Consider the following 20,669-nt stretch of genomic DNA (forward strand, 5'->3'; position numbering starts at 1 on the left):
AGGTCTAGTCTAGAGAGACTCCCTACCACTCGCCCCAGTTGTACAGCCGACTTTGATAGCGATGGCCGAGCGGTTCTAGGCGCTTCAGGCTGGAACCGCGCGACCGCTGCGGTCGCAGGTTTGAATCCTGCCTCGGGCATGGATGTGTGTGATGTCCTTAGGTTAGTTAGGTTTAAGTAGTTCTAGGTTCTAGGGGACTGATGACCTGAGATGTTACGTCCCATAGTGCTCAGAGCCATTTGAACCATTTTTGGTAGCGATGGTTCACTGCCTGCATACGCTCTCATTTGCAGAGACGACAGTTTAGCACAGCCTTCAGCTACGTCATTTGCTACGACTTAGCAAGGCGCCATATTCAGTTACTACGAATGTATTCTGAAAAGATAAAATTATGAATCATGTACCGTCACGAGCGACGTTCATCGTTAATGGATTCAAGTTAAGTATCAAACTAATTACGGCCGCTTTCTGAATTCTAATTCCTTGTCATGTTCCAGACCTCACGTCGGTATAGTCCTTCCCTCCTCACGCCAGCCTGCGTGAGCTAAAACGCGTGCATTTCGGCCTCCACTAGCAACACGGTGTTGGCTCTTCTGCCAACACAACAATATTCTTTGATCAAAATCCTCTGTTTTCGCGTCTCATCAAATCTGTGCAAAACCTCAAGCCTTCGGCAATCACCACTATCTTCTTCGTCAGGTGCAACTGAAGAAGCTGGTGATCGTCGAAAATTTGAAATTTTTCCTACATTTTACGCCGCGAGAAAAGCGAAGATTTTTTACACGGGTAATTTTCTTCCCGGTGGGTGGTACCGGATAGACATCCAGTGGAGGCACGCCTCACACCCACGGGCACTTTAGTCAGAGGCAGATTTTGGGCCGCGGTGATTCAGGTCGTAGCGAAGGATTTAGCCCCGCGCCGCTCTCGTGCTGTTTGCTCCTCGGTAATCGCGTGTCGTAATGGTGACGAGGAGCGCTATTCCTGGACCGGAGTGCTGGCAGAGCGTCCGAGCGCGGCGCCGGGGCTATAAGTGACGTCCGCGCGACGGCCCGCGTTTCGCAAGGCGCCATTCCGCCCCCGCTGCCAGCGTGCGGAACTTTTCTGTGCCTCTGCGAGGCCTGCTCCCGAGGCGGTTACCAGCTGGACCGCTACCGACGGGAGGCGGGTGAACGCTAGTACAGGGCTATTACAAATGATTGAAGCGATTTCATAAATTCACTGTAGCTCCATTCATTGACATAAGGTCACGACACGCAACAGATACGTAGAAAAACTCATAAAGTTTTGTTCGGCTGAAGCCGCACTTCAGGTTTCTGCCGCCAGAGCGCCCGAGAGCGCAGTGAGACAAAATGGCGACAGGAGCCGAGTAAGCGTATGTCGTTCTTGAAATGCACTCACATCAGTCAGTCATAACAATGCAACGGCACTTCAGGACGAAGTTCAACAAAGATCCACCAACTGCTAACTCCATTCGGCGATGGTATGCGCAGTTTAAAGCTTCTGGATGCCTCTGTAAGGGGAAATCAACGGGTCGGCTTGCAGTGAGCGAAGAAACGGTCGGACGCGTGCGGGCAAGTTTCACGCGTAGTCCGCGGAAAATTGGCTCATGCCACAACTGGAGACCGACAGCGCCGACTTCATCTTTCAACAGGATGGTGCTCCACCGCATTCCATCATGATGTTCGGCATTTCTTAAACAGGAGATTGGAAAACCGATGGATCGGTCGTGGTGGAGATCACGATCAGCAATTCATGTCATGGCCTCCACGCTCTCCCGACTTAACCCCATGCGATTTCTTTCTGTGGGGTTGTGTGAAAGATTCAGTGTTTAAACCTCCTCTACCAAGAAACGTGCCAGAACTGCGAGCTCGCATCAACGATGCTTTCGAACTCATTGACGGGGACATGCTGCGCCGAGTGTGGGAGGAACCTGATTATCGGCTTGATGTCTGCCGAATCACTAAAGGGGCACATATCGAACGTTTGTGAATGCCTAAAAAAACTTTTTGAGTTTTTGTATGTGTGTGCAAAGCATTGTGAAAATATCTCAAATAATAAAGTTATTGTAGAGCTGTGAAATCGCTTCAATCATTTGTAATAACCCTGTATGCTCCAAGGGAGTCCACAACATTTCTCCCCTCCACTCTCTTTTCACCACTTTCACCATCTCACAAATTTTCGCAATGTGCATGCGCCAATGCTCGATGGGTTCCCTCACCGCTACAAGCCTGTGGGAAAGACTGTAGGATTCCGTTCATAGCCTCTGATTGGCCCGTCGATGCCGACCGACCGCCGTGTCATCCTCTGCCAAAGGCTGTATGCGGTATGGAGGGGAGTGAGACAGCACACCGCTCTACATCTACATCTACATCCATGCTCTGCCAACCACCGTGGAGTGCACGGCGGAGCGTACGTCCCACTGTACCAGTTATTAGCGTTTCTTCCTGTTCCGTTCAAGTACGGTGCGCGGGAAGAATGACTGTTTGAATGCCTCTCTGTGTGCTGTATTTATTCTGATCTTATCCCCACCATTCCTATGTGAGCTACACATAGGGGGCTATCGTATGTTCCAAGAATCATCATTTAAAACCGGTTCTTGGAACTTTATTTGTAGACTTTCTCGGGATAGTTTACGGCTGCCTTCAAGAGTCTCCCAGTTCAGATTCTTCATCATCACTGTAACACTCCCGCACGGTTCAAACAAACCTGTGACCATTGGTGCTGCCGTTTTCCGTATATGTTCAATGTCCCTTGTTAGTCCTATCTAGTGTGGCTCCCACACACTTGAGCAATATTCTGGAACCGTTCGCACACGTGATTGGCGAGCAACCACCTTTGTAGACTGATTGCACTTTGGGATAGTCTACCAATAAACCGAAGTCTATCATCTGCTTCATGTACAACTCAGCCTAAGGTATCATTCCATTTCATATCCCTACAAGGTGTTGCTCCCATGGAATGTACGAGTTGACCGAGTCCAAGTGTGACTCATTGATATTATAGTCATACGACACTACGTTTTTTTCATTTGGTGCAGTGCACCGTTTTTCATATCTGAACATTTAGAGCAAGTTGCCAATCTCTGCACCATGTTGAAATATCATCAAGATCCGATTGAATATTTTCGCAGTTTCCTTCAGAAAGTACTTCATTATAGATTACTCCATAATCTGCAAAAAGCGTGATCTTACTATTAATGTTGTATGCGAGGTCATTAATATACAATATAAATAGCAAGGGTCCCAACACACTTGCCTGGGACACACCTGAAGTTACTTCTACATCTGACGATGACTCTCCATCCAAGATAAGATGCTGCGTCCTCCCTACCGAAAAATCCTCAGTCCAGTCAGAAATTTCACTTGGTATCCCATGTGACCGTACTCACGAAAATAAGCGTAGACGCGGTATCGAGTCAAATGCTTTTCGGAAATTAAGAAATACTGCACGTACCTGATTGGCCTGATCCAAAGCTTTCAGTATGTCATGTGAGAAAAGTGCGAGTTGGGTTTCACATGATCTGTGTTTTCGGAGTCCATGCTGCTTGGCATGGACGAGGTCATTCTGTACCAGATACCTCTCTATGTCTGAGCTCAGAATACGTTCTAAGATTCTACATCAAATCGATGTCAAGTATATTGAACGGTCGTTTTGTGGATCACGTGTACTATCCTTCTTGTACAAGGGTGTGACCTGTGATTTCTTCCAAGAGATGGGCACACCTTTTTGTTCGAGGAATCTACGATACATTATAGTTAAAAGAGAGGCTAACTCAGCCGCAAGTTCAACATAGAACCTGATAGAATCTCGCGACCGTTGTTTTCTTGACCTTGGAGCCGCTACTGATCGTTCGGGTAGCTCCTAAAACGACCTCACGTCGCTGAGTGCACCCCGTACCAGTCCTCTCACCATGGAAAATTCCCTGACAGTACCGGTAATCGAACCCGGGTCCTTCACACTGTAGCCAGCTGCACTGAACTCTCAGCTACGCAGGCTGGAATGGACACTGCCGGCCATTAACGCTGCAACGCCAACGGCGGCAACACTTTGCAAAATAATTTTGTTCATCGAGCGGATGCGGCACAGTAGGAACAACAAAGAAGTAAATCTATAGGTGACTGGACGATAGATGTGGTCCAATATTTAGTACATAGGGCTTCCCGCACTGGTAGCAATACTGGCACTAACCCGACTGGTCATCGAGTCGAAATGAGCTTTGATGACAGATACGGGTACATAATGCCGTCTTGATTCATCTGCACACCAGAGTTCATAAACTGTAGTGGCTGGAGAGATGTGGCATACCACGCTCTCGGCAGTCCACGCCCAGAATTTTTCAGAGGTTGAGAGATGTGGAGGACTTGCTGCCCAGGGCAACAGTCGAACACCTTCAGTGTTGTGGTAGGTCCAGGGCAGCATGGTCAACACGCTGTCTGACGTTATCTGGTCACAGAACGTCATGGAAACCTCGAACTTGGGATACAGTCCCGCCTTTAACACGTCATAAATGAAACCAGGGGTGATTGCGTTGTGTATCCAATGGCACCCCTAGGATCAGACTAAATGATGACCCGTATGACCATGAGCGATGCCGTCTCGCAATATTCGTTCATTCTCCGTGTCTCCACAGACGGATACATCCATCGTGGTGGTGTATCTAGAACTGGAAGAAGTCGACGTGGTGCCATTACTGCGTCCAATGTTGTTGTTGGACGCATCACTGTCGGAGCATCACACTTTAGTGTCATTTCAAGGAAAGCCTCAACAGGTATCACCATACTGACTGGCCGTGGTGGTACAGATGTCGTCACACTATCCATGCAAGTGCTTGTCATGCCACAAACAAGCCCATTTCATGACTGAAGGTACGTTACGTGACTGTACGATCCTGCACCTCGAAGTATCTGACCTCTTGGGGAGTAGTCGCGTGGGAGCTTGGAAATTCTACAGTGTGTTGACTTTGGCCCCCACTCATCGATTCCATATCTGCAAGACAGTCGCAGGATTCCGACCAAACCGCGCACCAACGTCGTTTGTCACTTGGGTACAGTAACTTCTTTGAAATGAGAGTTGTTCGAACAGTCATTGGTGGCGTACTCCTTAAACGAACAATCCAAGAGGGAAATGGTCCAACAATAAGATAACGCAATACCTTTAGTATTTTACTAATATATTTTGTTCCTTGTGTCCTCTCAGTATTTTACAGATATCTCTATCGAGTGATTCATCTCGATTTATAGAACTATAACAATGCATATCTATATTCAGGCAGGGTTATGGTGCAAAATCTCTCACCTACACAGCAAGAAATAGCTATAAATAAAAAAGTTATAACAATTTAAAACCCTTTTTTATTTTAGACTTAATGACAGAATACAGTCATTACTTCTTTCGCCCATAAATTGGCACTCTCCAGAATATACGAGTACTATAAACAATGATTTAAATAAAAAGTCAGTTTTTTATATACCACGTTTTTAAATGACAGTAAAAAGTGAAAAATAATGCTCGTACTCCTATACAGATTCCTAATACCATACAAACAATCCTGAAAATTTTGATCATGAATTTTTAATAGCTGTAAAAATACTTCTAATATATAAAACGAAAAACGTGGGGCTTCTGCAGTAGATATCTGATGCATGAATAGGTCACCTCCTTACTATCATCTGTTGTATGGGTCCAACATTTTTCGTTTTACATCTTACAGGCATTTTCATAGCTATTAAAAAGTCACAAATTTTCACGACAATCTGTATTCGTATAGGAATCTGTATGAGGCTAGGAGAAATTATTTAATACTTCTTAATCTGATCTGTATACGCGGTACATTATAAACTTATTTTTCTTTAGGTAATTATTTTCAGGTTATTAATCTAGTATTTGCAAAATTTTTAATCTATTTCAAACATTTTCATGAGATTAAAACAGGGACGAGTGTTAAATTTGAGGCATATTTCAGTTTCTGTTCACCTGAGTCGAGCAATATATTGCTTTCCCCTACGTACACTATGTGATCAAAAGTATCCGGACACCTGGCTGAAAATGACTAACAAGTTCGTGGTGCCCTCCATCGGTAATCCTGGAATTCAATATGGTGTTGACCCTCTCTTAGCCTTGATGACAGCTTCTACTCTCGCAGGCATACGTTCAATCACGTGCTGGAAGGTTTCTTGGGGAATGGCAGCCCATTCTTCACGGAGTGCTGCACTGAGGAGAGGTATCGATGTCGGTCGGTGAGGCCTGGCACAAAGTTGACGTTCTAAAACGTTGTCTATAGGATTCAGGTCAAGACTCTGTGCACGCCAGTTCATTACAGGGATGTTATTCTAGTGTAACCACTCCGCCACAGGCCGTGCATTATGAACAGGTGTTCGATCGTGTTGAAAGATGCAAGCGCCATCCCCGAATTGCTCTTCAACTGTGGCAAGTAAGAAGGTGCTTAAAACATCAATGTAGGCCTGTGCTGTGATAGTGCCACGCAAAACAACACGGGGTGCAAGCCCCCTCCATGAAAAACACGACCACACCATAACACCACCGCCTCCGAATTTTACTGTTGGCACTACCCACGCTGGCAGATGACGTTACCAGGCATTCCCCATATCCACACCCTGCCATCGAATCGCCATATTGTGTACCGTGTTTCGTCACTCGACACTACGTTTTTCCATTGTGCAATCGTCCAATCTTTACGCTCCTTACACCAAGCGAGGCGTCGTTTGGCATTTACCGGCGTGATGTGTGCCTTATGAGCAGCCGCTCGACCATGAAATCCTCAAGTTTTCTCACCTCCCGCCTAACTGTCATAGTACTTGAAGTGGCTCCTGATGCAGTTTGGAATTGCTGAGTGATGGTCTGGATAGATGTCTGCGTATTACACATTAGACCCTCTTCAACTGTCGGCGGTCTCTGTCAGTCACCAGACGAGGTCGGCCTGTACGCTTTTGTGCTGTACGTGCCCCTTCACGTTTCCGCTTCACTATCACATCGGAAACAGTGGACCTAGGGATGTTTAGGAGCGCGGAAATCTCGCATACAGAAGAATGACACAAGTGAGACCAATCACCTGGCGACTTTCGAAGTCGGTGAGTTCCGCGGAGCGCCCCAACCTGCCCTCTCACGATATCTAATAAATGCTGAGGTCGCTGATATGGAGTACCTGGCAGTAGGTGGCAGCACAATGCACCTCATATGAAAAACGTATGTTTTTGGCGATGTCCGGATACTTTTGATCACCTAGTGTATATCTCGCAAAAGGACCGTGAAGGTAAAAGTTAGAGATATTCGAGCTCATACGAAGGCTATTGGTCTTCCTACGAATGATTCACGACTGAAAAAAAAGAAAAGAAGAGAGAGGGCGGGGGAGATGGAAGTGGTACGCAAAGTATTCTCCGCCACACAGCAGACAAGATAGCGAGTTAATATTGCGTTTTTATTCAGTTCTCACGTATGTTTAAATTTTCAAGCTTCTAGCACTGCATGAAGTTAGTTTAAAGTCAACTGAAAAATTTTACCGGACATACACAGTGACAAAACAAAAAGAGATCTAACGATGGAAAAAAAACTGCATTACATAACTTTTTGACCAAAATCATGATTTATGACGACAGCTGCAGTGTGCCTCTTCATGATTTTTCAAAAATATTTAAAAGCTATAAATTATACATTCCTTAAAATAATGTAAATTTTTATCAGTTCCACTTGTGAGTGGGCGGAATTTGGTGATAAAACTTTCAGAACATAGTCATACAAAACTTGACAATAAATGCCAGAGGATACTAAGTATGAGAATAATTGCAGAAGCAAAACCAATCTTCAGTTTAATAGTGGTAATGTAAAAATTCTTTTTATTTTACGTCTGGATATAACTGATTTTTTCCCTTGCATCAGCCGTAAATTTTTGTAACAAAACTGTATTATAATGACAGGATCATTGCTCTATTTAATATGCTGCGCTGCGTCTCGAGAATTCAGGGCGAGAACAGACAAACTCATCCACATATGTATACTCCGAAGGCCACTTTACAGTGAATGGGGAAGGTTTCTTCACACATCATATTACACCCTGTCATATTCCGTTCGTAAGGGGAAGGAGAAAATCCATCGCAATTATTTCTTCGTAAGTGGCCTAATTTCTGTTATAGATTCTCATGGCATGTGAGGGATGTAATTGTATTTATTTTTTGCTTCCTTTAGACTCTCTTCTTTATACAACAGTACGTATTTTTAACTTTTTTGAAAGTTGTTACTTGTTATTATTGATTACAAAGTTGTATCTCAGCATGGTAATCGTAATAGTGATAATAATAGAACACTAATAATAATAGTAATATTAAGCAGCGTGAAAAATTATTTATTATTAACAGTATTAGTTGAGAGAATATAAGCATAAGTATTGGCTAAAAATGGAGAAAATAGGAGAGGTAGCCGCTCACGATACCTCGAATAACCATTATCCAACAGGGTTGAGGGAGAACATTTTGTATTTTCACTGGAAGGCGCCACAGAAAATTAGTTCCACTGCGTCCTACACGACAGAAACGACTGTGCAACGAATGAGAGAGGGTACAATGTCCTTCTCAGACATATTGCATTAGCAATGGAAGTAAAGGAGAAGTAACCAGCTGAATACCTAGGTACTGGCGTCAGTTTCTCTTATCACGTACAGAAGATAAATGCAGTGTTTGAGATGTGGTGCTATAGACAGACGTTGAAAATTAAATGGACTGTTATGATAAGAAATGATGTCTTCAGAAAGAAACATGCAAACAACAATGACAAGATGAAGGGACAGGATGGTAGCACATGTGTTAAGACACTAAGGAGTGACATACAGTGCTGCGCGGAGCAACCGCGCGGTCCTGGGCGCCTTGTCGCAGTTCGCGCGGCTCCCCCCTGTCCGAAGTGGGAGACGCTACACGAGGGGCATGGTGGATCACTGTGCGGTTTACTTTTAAAATTTTGAGAGCATGTTTTCCAAAAAGAGTGTGGCAGGTAAGCCTCGCGAGAAAGTGAGAAAAATTATTTGTCATACGGAGGCTAACCGACCCCCGTTCTTCCCACGCCTCATTTGAGAAAGGAACATCGAAGATGCAGGTTCATAGTGGTACATACCCGTTCGCCAAATACCGTAGTGTAGTCTGCGTAGATTCAAAACAGGAGGTGACGTGAGCTGTGCTTGGTATAGGGGAGCATTGGAGCAGGATGTAAGGGGCGGGGGGGGGGGGGGGGGGGAGTGGAGGGCGCGAAGGAGGGTAGAGCTGTGTGTAGCAAATAAACAATGTTTTCAGCCTTCAGTTGCAAGGTAATTTTATTCGTTTACCTAGGTTTCGATTCCAGTAATGGAATCTTCTTCAGAACCTATAAATTAAACCACATATGGACATATATTACTCACTAAATTGCATTATCAGTCTGATAATGCAATTTAGTGAGTAATATATGTCCATATGTGGTTTAATTTATAGGTTCTGAAGAAGATTCCATTACTGGAATCGAAACCTAGGTAAACGAATAAAATTACCTTGCAACTGAAGGCTGAAAACATTGTTTATTTGCTGTACATTTCACAGTTGCTGACACGCTGCAATATGTTAAAGATTTGTAGAGCTGTGTGTGTCATATCGCCAGAAGAGGTCGTTGTCGTCGTTATTCTTGAATTACTCAGTCCAAAGACTGGTTTGTTGCAGCTTCTCAGGTTAGTTACTATGCGGCAAGCCCCTCATCTCCACATAACTGCTGGAACCTACATCCATTTGAATATACTTACTTTATTCATGAGTAGCTCTCCCTCTACGGTGTTTAACCCCTCTCCCCCTCCTCCCCCCCCCCCCACATGCACACTTCCCTCCGCTACCAAAGACTCGATCCTTGATGCCTGGGGAAATTAGGCCTGTCAACCAATACCTTCTTTTATTCACCTTCAGGCAGCAATTTATTTTCTAATTCATTTCAGTACTTCTTCATTCGTTACTCAGTCTACCGACCTAACCTTCAGCACTCTTCAGAAAACCGTACATCATATACCTCTGTTCTTATCTTGCCTAATCTGTTTTCGTCCATATTTCACTCTTCTACAATGTAACATTCAATACAAATACCCCACAAACAGCAGCTTCGGTATATTTTTGTTTTGCGCTTTTTTATTTTACCTTTTTGCTGACGAAACTGCGTTTTCCAGCGCTATGTGATAAATCTGTATTGTTTCATCTATTTTTAATAGATCTCTCTATTTCACTTACAAATCACCAGTTTCTAATAAAACTTGCGTTAAACAGTGATAGTTTTGCTATAAATACTGTATACTTTTAAGTAATGGACAGGAGCATAATTATGTGGAACAAAAGTGTTCCCTATGTTACCCAGCCCTTTGTACCGTCACTAAGTTTCTTTCTGCTTCCGGTTTTTAGGGGAATCCCCAGTGTGAAACTGATAACATACGTAAAAAGGCGCTTTAAATGAGATAACGCCTGACAGGTATGCAACACACTCAACTTACAGGTAATGCAGGTATGACATGACATGACCAAAGCTGCTAGAAAAACTACCATTGTCTACACCTGCCTAAGATAGTCTACAGTAGCTTACAGTAGTTTTATGACTCTAGTCCCCCCCCCACCCCCACCCTGAATAGCCTGTCATACGTCTCCATAGAGTGATCAAAAGTTGTTTCCCAAAAAACTGATATTCCTGTGGTCATCTTAAAGTTACTCTCATATCTTTCTCTTCATCTAAAATTTTCAGGGAAAAACGTGTAAGTGAATCTTGAGGTTCAGCAAACAGCCTAACTTTTCCGGTGTAAGGCTTCAAGGAAAATATAATGTGAATCATTTTTGGTACCTAAGTACCCAGTAACGACCACTTTGAAGGATAACCAAGCCCACAAACGGAAATTTTTTGATTCAAAACTGGAACATCATTTTTCGCTTTTCAAGTTTCCAGGTTCACTTCGCTTTTACTTTTCCCTTCTGCTAGAGGAAGGAGATACTTGAATCGTTCTCCATTCTTTTCAGTTCATCTTTCAGAAACGGTTTCATTAGGTCCCACCTAATGCCAAAAGGTGATTACGGTTTCTTTTCACATGTACATAGTTACAAAGAGTTTGTCCATAATTACAAGGTGTACTACACAGTGCCGTCAAAGCCACCGAAATTTCAACTAATTAAAGTGATATGAGGAACAAATTTAATTAAAACCAGTAAATTGCTATCCGTTTTAAATATTGAGTCAATTTACTAAAATGGTGTTTGATACGGCTTTTCCATCATTTTCGTCATGGTATTTGTTACTACACGAAACATCCACAGGGAATGCTAGCACCAACCTTCAAGTCGCAGAACGCTTGCCCAAGAGGTAACTTGACACACGTCTGGCCTAATTCGAAAGGGATCCACTTGACTCGGAGGTGGCTAAATATATTCTACCCTTCCCTGCCGACTTATAAATGGGCGGACTGTATATTTCTTCAGCCTACTTTTAAACCGAACCACTCTGCCCTTGCTTGAGAAAATTAGTGTCAACGAGGAAAGGCATTGCGAAACGAGATAGTTTTGTTGAGCCTGACAGAGAAAGAAGCACTTACTTCGATTTTCACCTGATACAACAAATTATAGGTATTGGCTACGTTCTCCGGTAGTGCGTCTAGTGTAGGACTTCAGTGATGGCACTTCAATGGCGACGGGCTGCCCTGTTCTGAATTTAATTTTCGCACGTAGAAGGTCAGTTTGGATTCAGGAGAAACGCAGGAACAAGCGAAGCAGTACTAGATTTCCGACTTAGAAATTAGGTTGAAAAAACACAGAAAAAAATTTAAAGCATCTGAACGTTTAGAGAAAGCTTTTGCCAGTACCTTTTGGAGCACATTATTTGAAATTCGTAAGGTAGCAGGTATTAAAGACATTGACGGAAATGTTGTTTTCAGCTTATACAAGATCCGGACTGCGGTTATAAGAGTCGATGTGAATGAAAGGGAGGTGGTAGCACTCTAGCCTATTCCCCATATAATTTACTTTGTACACTGACAAGCAGTAAAAGGAACCAAGATGAAGTTTGGAAGCGAAACTAAAGTTCAGACAGAAGAAATAAAAGGTCTGCCGACAGCATTGCAAGGGATACTAATGAACCTGAAACTTCTACTGAGTGGAATGAGTAATACTACCAAACAGGTTTTAAGATGAATATCAACCAATGTAAAAGGAGTGCTATGTAGTGTAGTCGAATTAAAACAGCTGGCGCTAAAGGAATTAGGTCACGATGCAAGAAAATGAAAGTGATAGATGAAATTTTCTTTTTTTGGTGCAAAGTAACTGACGAGGGCGTAAGTTAAGAGAATATATACAGTAATGTTGTAACAGCAAGGAAACCGTTTTAGAAAAAAAGAAATGTTTTTACTATCTATACATATTACAAAGTCCCCTGCTGCGATTTCTGCCTGTGTGTGAAGGAAGCAGAATTAAAGTCCAGAGAGAAGATATAAAAGGTTTGCCGATGGCGGTGTAAGAGACGCTAAAGGACTTACCTGTTCCATATTCAATTTGCCTTTGGAGTGGGGGTGAGGGGTGCTACCTGCTGGTCAGCTACAGTGGCGCTACCTGGCGGGAAAAGCAGTAAACAGACGCCGCAACTGCAGAGACGGCAAAGCTTAACCAGAATCTACGTGGGTCCTGTGGTTTAGCGTTAAAGCGCGTGCCTGAAAACGAAGAAATCGTCGAATAGAATTCCGGTCGGGCCACGGATTTTTCAGTTTGTGTTCCAATCTAGCGTTCTCCTCTCAATGATTTGGAGACTCGATACGCGGCTCAGACTGCACGTTCAACTGTAGGTCCCCTTTCCCCAGCAGGATAATTGAGGTAGGTTAGGGACACGCAAGTGGCCGAAGCGGCGTCCAATAGAAAGAGTAGCAGCAGCCAAGTAAGCCACATGAAATTATTATTACCAGAACCTGTACATATATACATACGTTTTTCTTCTATATACATTACAAAATTAAACTACTCCACTGCGTTTTTCTCTCTATACGTAAAGGCTAATCTCAGAAACTTCCGTTGGGATTTTGATACGGTTTACACTGAGAGAGAAATTGAATCACGAGAAAGGTTTGCATGTATAATTTACTATCGCTACGGCAGACGAGTCGTCCGTTCGTAGAACTTAGTTCTGTACAAGCATAGCCAGGGGGGGTTGCTAGTCGAATATTAATTTATGTGGTAAGGACGCTTTTCTGAAGTTATTCTGCTGGAGCGTAGCCTTGTTTGGAAGTGAAACGGGGACGATAGACAGAGACGAGAAGAGAATAAAAAAATTTTGAAATGCGGTGCTGCAGAAGAGTGCTGAAGATTAGATGGGCAGATCGGTTCAATTGATTCTGGGAGAAAAGAAATTTGTAGCACAAATTGACTGAAAGAATGGTTCGTTACAAGACGTCCAGTGAACCAGCCTCTTCTGCTGGCAATGGTCCTCCATAAATGTCTTCTCTCATGTATCTCCACTTTACACTTCGTCTGTTCGCTTAATTTTTAACTTTCTTCGATAAAAAAAATTCAAACGCTTCCCTTTTCTTCTTTTCCGGATTTCCGGCCGCTCACATTTCAGTTCCATACGATACTGTGCTCCAGACGTATACTTGCAGGTATTCCTCCTCATTTTCATGTCAGAATCGGATACCAGTGGATCTCTTGTATTGAAGTAAGCTTTATATGCACTAATCTACTTGTAATATGTATTTTGCTTCAGCCATCACGTGTAACACCGCTTCGTAGATTGAATAATTATTTCACTTCTTCCATTAATTTTTCGTTGCCAATTTCGGTAGAGTTATCCTACGTATAAAAATAATGGGCCAAACTGTAGATGTTTACCACTAAATATCTCATCGGATTTCGGAAGGTTGTTTCCCTTTACTAAGGTAACTGATTAGGGTTCAGTCACTTTTAAAGAGAGCTGCTATGGAAATTTTTATGTCGTGACGCATTTTCGTACGACTGTCAATCCTGAACACGATAGCATTGACAGCAAATATTCCGTAAGCGCTGCCGTGCCCATCTGGTATATTGCTGATGTATACTGAATACATTAATGGTCGCAATACTATTTCTTCAGGAGTACCCGACAATACTTTCAATACTGAACATTCCATGTCCTGTGTCCACAAAAATGTCTTGGGCTGTAGACGGCATCGTAAGCAAAATATTCACCCAATTACACGACTGATAAAATGCTCATTCATCATTTTAACTAATGATCTTGATACTATTAATTGGGGAACATCCGGCGTTACTTACGATTCTCAGCGTTTATTGTCGTCTGTTCATAAAACTTTCCTAGACTGTGGACCGTATCATAATGTGATGTACTGAGTTTATTACATACACTGATGAAACTGTGGTACGGTCTACAATTTTATGGACACCTTTTGCCGTGAAAGCTTACGGACGTCCATCAGTTGCACAGTGTAACGTGGAGAGGTGAGTGAAGAATTTGGAAGAGCCTTACCAGAGACAGCTGACCTGGCACTAGGGAAGAACAGTAGGAGGGGAGACAGACTAGACTGTGTAGAACTTATTATATTGTATGTATGGTACAGTACGAGGGCTGCTTTTCTTTCAAGCTCTAGTCGGTCCCAAATTTAAAACTGCGGTAAAAATGCTACGAGGCTCTGCGCAAATGTATTGAGCAGTGTTTCTAGTATGCTCGCCGATCGTGTCACGTCGCACCTTCCAATTCGGAGGAGACGGTGAGCGCACAAGGATGCCTAGAAAAATCCCGGCAAATGTGAAGAGCGTGTTGAGGGGTTGCATTTGGGTTCTTGCAGCCGACGTAACTGTCATGCGTTTGCTTCTTCGTGACAATGTTCGGCCGCCCATTCCAAGTGCAATACCGACGCTCTTGCAGCGTTTCCGATAGGCAGTGTTGATCACCCACTATACAGCCTGGTCTCGGCTCCCTCTAACTGCCATATCTTCACTCACACGAACCGTTGACTAGTAGGAAAGCAATTTGGCACAGACAGCGAGCTGACCAACGTATGAAATTGGCAGAAATCAACGTTCGTCTACGACGGGGATATTGGTAAGTTGGTGAAATGAAGTGTCGTGTGGCTACGGCGTGTCGCCTGGTAGACCGGTCGCTTGGTGCTGGTCTTTCGACGCCACTTCGGCTACTTGCGCGTCGTTGGGGATGAGATGCTACCTAAGTCAGAGTGGTAACTTTGTAAATGCAAGGCGTAGTTGAATACTGCAAATAAAACATTTCTTATTTTCGTGACCTATCGGACGTTGAAAAAAAAAGGAAGAAAGAAAGAAAAAAGCTCTCGTAGATACATACAGAGACAGTAGCAGATAGAAATAGAGGAAGCACATCGTCAAATCAGTTGACACCCAAATACTCTGGCCGACAACATAACGTACACAAGACTGGGCAGTACTTAATTGAAGTTAGGTTAGGTTAGGTTAGTGTTGTTTAACGTCCCATCGACAACGAGGTCATTAGAGACGGAGCGCTAGCTCGGGTTAGGGAAGGATGGGGAAGGAAATCGGCCGTGCCCTTTGAAAGGAACCATCCCGGCATTTGCCTGAAACGATTTAGGGAAATCACGGAAAACCTAAATCAGGATGGCTGGAGACGGGATTGAACCGTCGTCCTCCCGAATGCGAGTCCAGTGTGCTAACCACTGCGCCACCTCGCTCGGTTTAATTGAAGTCTAAGGTCGAATGCTGAGAGGTCATTTAAGGGTATTGTCAACAGTAAGCACCCTGAGTGAATCATAAACAAGACATATATTCAGTATTGCACTCATTTTCGTTGTGTGTCTATTACGAATTCAACACAAAAGCAATTGGAGTGACAAAAGAGAACGAAAATTACTGTTCACCGACTCGAGCGAGGCCAAAGGGCAATCGTATCGAAACGCTCGAGGAAAAAAAGATCAAGCCAAAAGTGTCGACACAGTTCGTATTCACTAGTATTTTTTGCAATGAATGGAAAGCTATCTTCGTGTCACTACAGCACTCTAACACTTTTGTCTTGACAACTTGAGTAGCCACAGAGGAACTATAATTATTTTCACTTCTGTACAGCCAGGACTAAAAGCAGCCTCTCAGATACCTGGGAGCGCTAAAGATTCCACATCTGGGGCACAAGCAGGCGAGATACCCCGGATTGGATCTGCCTCGCTGCTTAATGACGAGGACTGTTGAGTTGGCCAGCCTCGATGTAGTTTTTGGGCTGTTTCCCACTTCTTACTAGGTAAATACCGGCCTAGTTCCTATACACACACACTACACAAACACTTAGAAGGCGTTATCACACTTTAACATCAGATCTACACTAGATTCAGATAGACTGGGTACACAGATTCGTTCCCTGGAGGGAGTAGTGGCGTCGGGAATGGAATCCGGCTATCAAAAGTCACGAACACTGCCAAAATCACTATATAACAATTACGACCCCCTAGACAAACGGGAAAAGGCATAAGGAAAAGATAGGTGTAGTATGAAACGTCCACCTGTAACGTGGCCAGAACTGACAGCTACGCCTGCGATGCAGGCTACCCTGCGAAACGGCGACGGGCGGTGGGTTGCCTACCTGTTGTGGAGCGGTGTCGCGAGGTGGTGTGCTGTGCTGGCGGTGTGCTGCCGAGCGACTACCGGCGGGGCCCTCTCGGCGGCCGCTGTGTCCGGCAGGGTCCCCGGGGTGGGGGCGGGAGGGGGAGGCGGCGTCGCGACGGTGGGGGCCGGCGGACGGCGTCCTTGATGCAACCGGCGCCGCCGGAGCTCCGCTTATTACGCCGTCCGTCGACCATGACCCGCGTCACACCGCTCGCTTGTCGTCGCTCCACATGTGCGACGCCATGCTTGTATCTGCTCGGCGGAACGCGGGATTTCACTCACTTTCTCAGGCTTTTGTTAGTGATACTGCTGTGACATTTTTCGAGCAATCCAGGGCACTGTGTTCGTACCAATATCTTTACCTTGAGCGTCGCTGTTTAACTGTGGTATGGAAACTACGGCTGTTTATGTCGTAAAATGTAGATAAAAACAATCATTTGTTTCCGTCACTTTTACTTTTTCCCACAACGCGTTTCGAGGGTTCCCTACACTCATCTTCAAGTTATTAGCGGATTACGTTACACATTTGTTTGCAGGATGTAGACGGTTATCTGTTTTGACTTTCATTTCGCTATAAACTAGATATAATTTGCACTTGTTAACATCATGCGGCACAGAAATTTGAAATGTTACGCGATAGTAACGATACTTACAGTGTGTTCCAACAGAAAAATCCAGAGGGTGGTTATAAAAATATATTTTCCTCATCAGATGTCACACAAACACGAAATGGGAACATGAAAGGCCAGAGATTGTGCAGATAGAGAAATACTGCGCTTTCCAAGTCAAAGGGCACTACCAAGTTACAATTCTAATCACAAATACAGAATGACGTCTTACGTAATAGAACCCAGTACGTTGTCCTCGATGGTGAGTGTTCATCGGAGGTGAGGGTATCATCTGGAGGGGCCCAGGGAAGTGTGGTAGGTCCGCTGTTGTTTTCTGTCTACATAAATGATCTTTTGGATAGGGTTGATAGCAATGTGCGGCTGTTTGCTGATGATGCTGTGGTGTGCGGGAAGGTGTCGTCGTTGAGTGACTGTAGGAGGATACAAGATGACTTGGACAGGATTTGTGATTGGTGTAAAGAATGACAACTAAATCTAAATATAGATAAATGTAAATTAATGCAGATGAATAGGAAAAAGAATTTTGTAATGTCTGAATACTCCATTATTAGTGTATCGCTTGACACAGTCACGTCGATTAAATATTTGGGCGTAACATTGCAGAGCGATATGAAGTGGGACATGCATGTAATGGCAGTTGTGGGGAAGGCGGATAGTCGTCTTCGGTTCTTTGGTAGAATTTTGGGAAGATGTGGTTCATCTGTAATGGAGACCGCTTATAAAACACTAATACGACCTATTCTTGAGTACTGATCTAGCGTTTGGGATCCCTATCAGGTCGGATTGAGGGAGGAGGTAGAAGCAATTCAGAGGCGTGCTGCTAGATTTGTTACTGGTGGGTTTGATCATCACGCGAGTGTTACGGAAATGCTTCAGGAACTCGGGTGGGAGTCTCTAGAGGAAAGGAGGCGTTCTTTTCGTGAATCGCTACTGAGGAAATTTAGAGAACCAGCATTTGAGGCTGCCTGCAGTACAATTTTACTGCCGCCAACTTACATTTCGAGGAAAGACCACAAAGATAAGATAAGAGAGATTAGGGCTCGTACAGAGGCATTTAGGGAGTCATTTTTCCCTCGTTCTGTTTGGGAGTGGAACAGGAAGAGAAGATGCTAGTTGTGGTTCGAGGTACCCTCCGCCACGCACATTATGATGGATTGCGGAGTATGTATGTAGATGTAGATGTATCATATACAGGGTGATTTTTCCGCAGTGTACAAACTCTAGGGACTGATCGATGAAGGGATACGAAGGAAAGAAAGTCTTATGCACCTATGCCAAGCAATGCATGGTTTCCATGCTAGAGACTATTTATTCAGTCATACATTGTTACGGAGACTGCTGTGTAATACACACTGTACCATGGAACCACACTTACAGTATGTGTTGAAAATGGTTTCCATGTGCCTCAACGCATGGGTGTACGCGCCGTAGTATTTCTGTCTCACACGTTCACATCGGCCAGGCTGCATCCGAAGCGCCAAAGGCAGCACGAATACGCTGCTCCAGTGTCTCTACATCTGGAATGGGCTCTACATAAACGATACTTCTTACATGGCCCCGTAACCAGGAATCGCACGGGTTGAGATCCGGTGAACGAGTAGCCCAAGCACCTGGACTCCGTCTGAACCATCGAGCAGGCAAGACACGACTGAGATGTTTCCGGACGTTAACGGCGAAGTGCGCTGGGCCACCGTCATGTAGCAGCCACATAACTCTTCGAATCTTCAATGGCACTTCTTCCACCAGGGGAGGCAATGTGGCCAGCAAGAAACGCTGCTAGTTCCGGCCTGTTAGGCGACGTGGAAGGAAGACTGATCCCAAAATACGGTCGCCAATAACCCCGGCCCACACATTCCGGCTGCACCGATGCTCGTGATTCGCTGCCACCTTACCATGGGAGATCTGCATACTGCGAGGGCTATCCACAAAGTACATTACGTTTTGGAATTAAAAATAAATAAAGTATTGGAAATATTTTTATTATATACAGATGAAAGCCACACTTAAATACTACTTTTCTACATAGTTGCCATTTAAATTAAGGCACTTATCGTAGCGATGGACGAGCTTGGAAATTCCTTCGTCGTAAAATTCGGCCACCTGCGCCTTCAACCACGTGGTTACCTCTTCTTGATGCTGTGCGTCGTCATCAAAACGCTGCATAGCCAACCACTTCTTCATTGCTGGGAATAAGTGGAAGTCGCTCGGTGCCAGGTCGTGACTGTACGGCGGATGATGAAACAACTCCCACTTAAAAGATTCGAGAACTTCACGAGTGGCATTTGCCGTGTGGGTCCGGGCGTTATCGTGAATCAGCAAGATCTTTGAGCCCAACTTTCCCCTGCGCTTTTTTGTATTGCTCTTCTGAGGTTGTGCAGAGTTTGGCTATACCTTTGAGAGTTTATTGTAGTGCCTCTTTCCAGGAAATCCACAAAAATCACACCTTTTCTGTCCCAAAAGACAGTCGCCATCACCTTCCTTGCCGACATTGTCTTGCATTTCTTGGGTTTTTGGGGGGAATTTGTGTGCCCCCACTGCATTGACTGCAATTTTGTCTCGCAGTTCACATGCTTAACCCATGTTTCGTCACCAGTAACGATGCGATCGAGTAATGAGTCGCCATCTTTCTCGTAAGCGTCCAAAAACGTTAACGCTGCAGCCATTCGCTGATTTTTGTGAATCTCTGTCAAGATTTTTGGTATCCATCTTGCACAAAACTTGTGGTAACCGAGCTTTTCGGTAATGATTTCGTGCAACAAACTTCGTGAAATTTGTGGAAAACTCATAGAGAGTTCTGTTATTGTGAAATTACGGTTTTCACGGACCGCGGCATCGACTTTTTCGACAAGTTCGGCAGTCACAATGCTGGGTCTTCCATTTCGCTCTTCGTCGTGAACGTTAGTCCGGCCATTTTTAAATTTTATGACCCATTGACGCACTCCACCTTCAGTGATTATGTTGTCCCCATACACTTCACAAAGCTGCCGATAGATTTCTATCGGTGTACAGTTTTTTGCAGTCAGAAACCTTTTTACAGCACGCACTTCACAGTTCGCGGCATTTTCAATTAACGCTGACATTTCAACTGTCACAGTAACTCAACGGAGTACAGCACGAACCTCTCACTAGCACGGCAGGATGCCGACTGAGCGGCGGAATGCCATGGCACCAAGATGGCCGCGCTAGCCCCGCCCCTAACGGACACAAATGAAAACGTAATGTACTTTGTGGATAGCCCTCGTATCTCAGAGATTACTGTTATGAACGTTGTCACCATACCATGGGGGCTACACATACTATCCTATTGATGACTGTTATGAAAGTTGAAGATACCACTCCGCATAAAGGTGGCCTCGTCTGTGATGGATGAGACAAATCCTGGAATCGTGGTTGCCTGGTCAAGAAACCAGTGACAAAACTGCTTCCGATGTGG

At 44.4% G+C, this 20,669-nt stretch overlaps 1 protein-coding gene across 2 annotated transcripts in view; it reads right to left on the reverse strand.

Annotated features, from left to right (window-relative positions):
• Positions 1 to 16,718, reverse strand: part of LOC126106456 (uncharacterized) — a 246,802-nt gene extending 230,084 nt beyond the window's left edge. For both annotated transcript variants that reach the window (XM_049912742.1, XM_049912743.1), the window contains exon 1: positions 16,585 to 16,718. The gene's annotated coding sequence lies outside the window, so the exon portion shown is untranslated. The remainder of the gene's footprint in view (positions 1 to 16,584) is intronic.
• Between the last annotated feature and the right edge of the window lie 3,951 nt (positions 16,719 to 20,669).

This window comes from Schistocerca cancellata, chromosome 10, assembly GCF_023864275.1.
Source record: "Schistocerca cancellata isolate TAMUIC-IGC-003103 chromosome 10, iqSchCanc2.1, whole genome shotgun sequence".
Classification (NCBI taxonomy): Eukaryota; Metazoa; Arthropoda; class Insecta; order Orthoptera; family Acrididae; genus Schistocerca; species Schistocerca cancellata.